Source organism: Enhydra lutris, unplaced genomic scaffold, assembly GCF_002288905.1.
Source record: "Enhydra lutris kenyoni isolate GAN:26980312 unplaced genomic scaffold, ASM228890v2 scaffoldscaffold21, whole genome shotgun sequence".
Taxonomy (NCBI): Eukaryota; Metazoa; Chordata; class Mammalia; order Carnivora; family Mustelidae; genus Enhydra; species Enhydra lutris.
The window spans coordinates 59,540,445-59,547,512 of NW_019154105.1; the positions used below are offsets into that span (position 1 = coordinate 59,540,445).

Consider the following 7,068-nt stretch of genomic DNA (forward strand, 5'->3'; position numbering starts at 1 on the left):
TTTTTTTTTTTTAAAAGATTTTCATCTATTCACTTGACAGACAGAGATCACAAGTAGGCAGAGAAGCAGGCAGAGAGAGAGAAGGAAGCAGGCTCCCCGCTGAGCAGAGAGCCCAACGCGGGGCTCGATCCCATGACCCTGGGATCATGACCTGAGCCGAAAGCAGAGGCCTTAACCCACTGAGCCACCCAGGCGCCCCTCACTGCACTTTCAATGAAACAATGCAATACAGGAAAATACTTTGAAAAAAATTTGCTATACAAGTTATTATTGTTAACATTCCTCTCTCACAAGGCAAAATATTTTTCACACAATAGGTGGCTGACAGATATGTTTAGGCTATAAAAAGTGGACCTAGGAATATAATTTAAAATACAAGGTCTTAGGTAAGAAAGGCCTTTTTGGAAATATATAGAAAGGCATTTTTGCATGGCCAACATTCCATTAGTACTCCAAATCATTAATCATATTTTGTGCTTCAAGTCAACCCAATGCCTTTGCCTGTAAACTTTTAACAGATTAGAAACAGGTGACCTGCTTCCTGGACTCCCCTTCAGTATGAAAGCACTTGAGAAAAACTGCAGGGGTAGAAACTCGGGTCCAGGCTAATGAGGCCTGCACTGCCCATAAAATAGCCTTGTGGAATCGGCTGATGTGTCATAGAAGCTCACAGCTCAGACTAAAGAAACCAGTCAGAGAAATAAGATGACCACTTTATAGAGTGAAAAACTAAAATTCCCCCAGGCCTGTGTGTATAATGGTATTTTACGTGAATTTATACTGGTGGGAGTGGAAAACAAACTCACATCTTACAACTCCAAAATTCTAGGGCACTAACCAAGTATCTTCATCCTAAAGAGATGATCCATTATGGAGGGAAAATGATCAATAGCTAATTGAAACACATCTACTGAGCAACTGCCTTTTGTCCAGAACTGGACTGAGTATCTTGAGATTTCGAAGTAAGTGTTGGACATGATCTCAGCCACTCAGTGCCTATACCAACAATTAGTATTACAAATATTTTGAAAAAATCTCTAATGGTCCTTTCAATTCTTGAATGATCCTGGTTGATCTTTTTTTTTTTTTAAAGATTTTATTTATTTATTTGACAGACAGAGATCACAAGTAGGCAGAGAGACAGACAGAGAGAGAAGGAAGCAGGCTCCCTGCTGAGCAGAGAGCCCCATGCGGGGCTCAATCCCAGGACCCTGAGATCATGACCTGAGCTGAAGGCAGAGGCTTTAACCCACTGAGCCACCCAGGCACCCTGATCCTGGTTGATCTTAAAGCCACATAGAGGAATGACTAAAGCATAGACTTGGGATCCAGATTTTAAAGGTTCAAATCCTAACTCTGACACTTACTAGCAGTAACACTTACCTTGGACAAGTGTCTAACTTGGGCAAGTTACTATCTTTCTGAGCCTCCATTCCCACCTCTGTAAAATGGGGTGATATTAGTACATACCTCATAAGGTTGTTGTAAAGATTAAATGAGTTAGCACCTATAAAGCCCTATGCTACAATTGGGCATGTACTAAACATTCTGTCAATATTCATTATGTCTCTACAGATTGGAAAACCAAAGTAATGTGCCCAGAGGCAGTACAGGCAAGAGTGACAGTGTCAGAGTGAGAAGCCCTAGGCCTGTTGCTCTGATGACATGTCAGATGAGATGCTTCTTCCTTTGACCCTTTCAGCATTGCAAAAGGAATCCTCAAACTATCCTGCCAGCACTGGAAATGGGCAACCCTACTTGAGCTGCATGGTGTAGGTTCTTGTTTGGATGTAATAATCTGTTTTTAATCTTGTGTGTAAATGAATACAGTGGTTAGTCACAGGGTGCATATTAATCTAAAATAAATGAATACATTTGAATTAATCAGACCTTCAGTCTATGTAAATTGATGATTTATAATGATATTAGCACAAATTGCAATGATAAATCATTTTAAAATTAGATACAATGTTCCTTAAGGCAGCAAGGACTCTAGAAATTTGAACATAACTTGAGACAACTTTAAAATGTAGATGGGTCTGGCTGTAGCTTGAGGGCAGAAGCAAAGGGCCAGAAGACCAGAGGGCAATGTGGAACCACATCCCATGCAGGGACAATGGTAATGGGACCTGCAAGGTCACAAAAATAAGAAAAGAGCAAGAGAAAGTCAATGAAACAGACACATTCTGAATTACCCCGTTTATTTTCTGGCTTAGGACTGAATACCTTGAGCCTTTGATTCAATTCAAAGCCCAAGGAGGAGTTAAACTGAGGCAGCTTAATGAGAAGGAAAGATTTCAGGGGGCTCCTCCACTTGTTGGTGATTTAGGGCAAACTAACTTTATTGAGGCTGCTGATTTCATCTGAAAAATGGACTTCACCATCCCAACTTTAAATTACTGTTATGAGAATTAAATAATATTGGATGTGAAGTGAAAATCCCAGTTTATGAAAAACAGAGTAGTAATGTTAAAAATGGAGTCAGACTGCCTGGGTACAAATCCTGGCACTGCCATTCACTGGCCGTAAGACATTCAGATAATTCTATAGTCTTTCTGAGCCTCTGTTTTCTCCATTATGGAATGGGGATAATATTAGGGCTGATCTCTTGGATTGGTGTGAGAATTAAATGTAAACATGCAGGTCTTGTAACTAAGGAGGTACTTGGTAAATGTTAGCTATTAGTATAAATGATTGTCATTGATGTTACCATAAATCCTGGGTAGTGATATTGTGTGAAACTGGCCTAAGAAGAAAGGAGGAACTATGATGGACATACCAATGGAAGAGAGAATATGTGGCCAGACAATCAAGGGGAGGAGGAAGAAAATATCTCTGCAGGGAAGAAAATACCCAGCATTCAGACTCAATACTCTTCCCTCGTCCAAGGAAGACATTGTTGACCACATATATTATCTTCCCTGCCAACCCTTAGACCGTCATTTTTTTAATATGTACAAGGTTATAGAACTGCATGAAGACAGAATTACCTGAAGGTAAGAAATGGAGAAATACTTTGCAAGACAAAGAACAAGGGGTCAGAATCACTCTGGGCTTCCTCTCCTGGGAATTAGCACTGCCTAGAAAATAATGAAGGTCTGTGATGAACTTAAATTTTCCCTTGTGTCCAAAACTGTGATTCTTATCTGTAACTGTTTATAAATAAAAGTACCAATGCTCTGAGATCCCAATAGAATTTTTGAACCACCTGGTTGATGGAATCATTCTGGAGCCTTATGACAGAAATTGCAAAAAGACTGTGGAACACTGCTCCATAACCATCATGGATGGGAAGGAGAATGAGTAAGAAATAAACTGTGGCAAGAAAGCATCCTTAACTACAAGTTAGTGAACCACAAGAAAATCTTTGTACACATGTCATAGAAGGAGGTACTGAGGCCATCTCCCAAAGGCTTCAGATGAGGATGAGGTAATCACTTTTGTGTGTGTGTGTGTGTCCACTCAAAATTCAAATTTTTGAACTCCTAACCCCCAGTATATAGGTTTTTGAAGAAAGGGTCTTTGAGAGATAATTAGGTTTAGATGAGGTTATGAGAGCAGGGTCCTCATGGTGGAGTTAGTGCCCTTATAGGAAGAGGAAGTTTAAGTGCCTTCATAAGAAATGTGTATCAGAACTCTCTCTCTACCATATAAGGATGAAGCAGGAAGGTGGCTATCTGTATCCAGGAAGATCCTCACCAGGGGCTGAATTAGCCCCCACCTTGATCTTGGACTTCCCAATACAGAACTATATGAAATAAATGTCTGTTGTTGAAGTCACCTGGTGTATGGTATTTTGTCATAGCAGCCTGGGTAGACTAATACACAGTTATTCTATCAATGGCACTTGCAAGAGTTAGAGTACAAATTCAGGATCATCACCTCATCTTTAAATTACAATCTTTCTCTTGTGTGTATAAGTATGCCCATGTGCAGGCACACACACACAAACACACACACACACACACACACACACACACACACACACATGAAATGTGCAAACATTTGACCATAAGTTGAAAAATTGAATATTAACCATTTATTCTTCTCCCTCAAAGTCATACTTTCTCAGTTATCTTATAACTTATAATAAATAATAATAGACGGGGCGCCTGGGTGGCTCAGTGGTTAAGCCTCTGCCTTCAGCTCAGGTCATGATCTCAGGGTCCTGGGATCGAGTCCCACATCGGGCTCTCTGCTCAGCAGGGAGCCTGCTTCCTCCTCTCTCTCTGTCTGCCTCTCTGCCTACTTGTGGTCTCTGTCTGTCAGATAAATAAATAAAATCTTAAAAAATAAATAAAAAATAAATAAATAATAATAGAATGTTTTCCTCTAGCCAAACATAAAAGCTTTATCTCCCTGATGGTCAACTGATAGCCAACCTATCTATCAACCAGTTTTGTTCCTTTAAGTGCATAACTGCTATAACTTTGAGACACTGATTCTAAATCACCCAATATCACCAAATAAACTGTTTCTAAAAAGGTCAAATCAAATGACTGAAAGGACGTCAGAATTTTCAAAGGCACACAGCAGATTTGCTCAAAGATACCCTCTCTAGAGAAACACTCAATGCGAATCCACGAAGTCATGCACAAGGATGCTTGTTACATCATCATTTGAAACAATAGCTAGATAGGAATAGGAAGCACCCTACATGTCCATCAATAGGGGGATGGGTAGGCAAAGGTGTTTTGCATTGTTTTGCTTTTAATATGGTTAACTCTATAAATACTAGGTCTCCAAAAAATAGTATTGACTAAAAAAAAGATGGATACACAAAAGTAAAAATGACACTTTTCATGTCAAATAAAATGCAAACACAAAATAACACTGTATTGTATGAAGATATGAAGGCAAATTCATAAAAAGGACTAGAAAACTGCATAACAAACAAAGTGGTTTACTTTAAGAAGAAGGGAAATTAGATGGAGAAAGGGCATTTCTACAAGTATAAAATTCCAACTTTAATAAGGATGTATATATACATTATTGTTAGTTAATAAAAATATTATTTTTTTAAATGAAACACATGTGGTAGTTGCAGTTGTGCTCTCCCAGTCCCTGCCTCCCTCCTTGCACCACCCTGGAGGCCTCCCAGAACTGCAACCCATCTGCCACTAGTGTTACTGCACCCGCAAAAGATCTGAACCCAGTTGGGGGACGCCTGGGGCCCCATGGGCAAGAGGCTACAGCAGGAGCTGATGACCATCAGGATGTCTGGTGACAAAGTAATTTCTGCCCTCCCTGAATCAGACAACATTTTCAAATGGATAAGGACCATCTATGGAGCAGCTGATACCGTATATGAAGACCTGCATCATAAGCTCTCCCTGGAGTTCCCGAGTAGCTACCCTTCCAATGCCCATGGTGAATTTCCTCACATCCTGCTACCACCCCAACGCGAAAACCCAGAGGAACATCTGCCTAGATACCCTGAAAGACAAATGGTCTGCTGGGTATGATGTCAGGACCATCCTGCTGTCCATCTAAAGCCTGCTAGGAGAACCAAACATTGGTAGTCCTTTGAATACCCATGCTGCTGAGCTCTGGAAAAACCCCACAGCCTTTAAGAAGTATCTGCAAGAAACCTACTCAAAGCACATCTCCTGCCAAGATCCCTGACTGTCCAGCCTCTCTCCTTGTGTTGTCTTTTTATTTTCTTCTTAGATAGTCTGTCTTTTTCTTCAATTCTGTCTAGGACTTTGTATCTTAAGCTGTGGTGTCATTTTTGTTTCATCTTTGTTTTTTTTTTTTTTTTAATTAAGTCTCTGGTTGAGCCCTTGTGATGAATATATTAAATAAATAATTGTTTTTTTTTTAATTTTAAAAAATAAATTTAAAAAGCACATGAGGCCACCTAAGCCACTTGCAATATTATAGAGCAATTCTAATGCTAACTGTGCAGAGGGAGTGTCAGACTCCACAGTCTAGGGGCAGATTCTCCAACAAGACTGTCCTCACTTCAGATACCTGACACAAATTTGGGAGTCCCCAGGCCACATGCACTTTTGAACAATTAATTGCAAATCAAGAGAATCCCATGACACTTCTCAGTTTTGATAATTTGGTAGAACAACTCACAGAACTCAGGAATGTGCTATCCTTATGATTAGAGATTTATTATAAAAGATATCAAGAACTCCTCAAACTGAACACACACAAAACAGATAATCATGTCAAAAAATGGGCAGAAGACATGAACAGACACTTCACCAATTAGAATGGCTAAAATTAACAAAACAGTAAACAACAAGTGTTGGAGAGGATGTGGAGAAAGGCAAAGCCTCTGCTGGTGGGAATGCAGGTTGGTGCATTGGACCCACACTGCTGGAAAACAGTGTGGAGATTCCTTACAAAATTAAAAATAGAGCTTCCCTATGACCCTGCAATTGCACTATTGGGTATTTACCCCAAAGATATGGATGTAGTGAAAAGAAGGGCCATCTCTACCCCAATGTTCATAGCAGCAATGGCCACAGTTGCCAAACTGTGGAAAGAACCAAGATGCCCTTCAACGAATGAATGGATAAAGAAGATATGGTCCATATATGCTATGGAGTATTATGCCTCCTTCAGAAAGGATGAATACCCAACGTTTGTATCAACATGGATGGGACTGGAGGAGATTATGCTGAGTGAAAGGAGTCAAGCAGAGAGAGTCAAGTATCATGGTTTCACTTATTTGTGGAGTATAAGGAATAATACAGAGGACATGGGGAGATGGAGAAGACAAGTGAGTTGGGGGAAATTGGAGGGGGAGACAAACCATGAGAGACTGTGGAGTCTGAGAAACAAACTGAGGGTTTTGGAGGGGAGTGGGGTGGGGGGTTGGGTGAGTATGGTGGTGGGTATTACGGAGGGCATATATTGCATGGCGCACTGGGTGTGATGCATAAACAGTGACTTCTGGAACACTGAAAAGAAATTAAATATATATAGATATAGATAGAGATAGAGATAGAGATAGATATAGATATAGATGATATAGATATATAGACATAGATATAGATATAGATATAGATATAGATATAGATATAGATATAGATATAGATATAGATATAGATA

At 39.9% G+C, this 7,068-nt stretch overlaps 1 pseudogene; it reads left to right on the forward strand.

Annotated features, from left to right (window-relative positions):
* Positions 1-3,283: 3,283 nt before the first annotated feature.
* Positions 3,284-5,625, forward strand: LOC111148877 (annotated as a pseudogene).
* Positions 5,626-7,068: the final 1,443 nt, after the last annotated feature.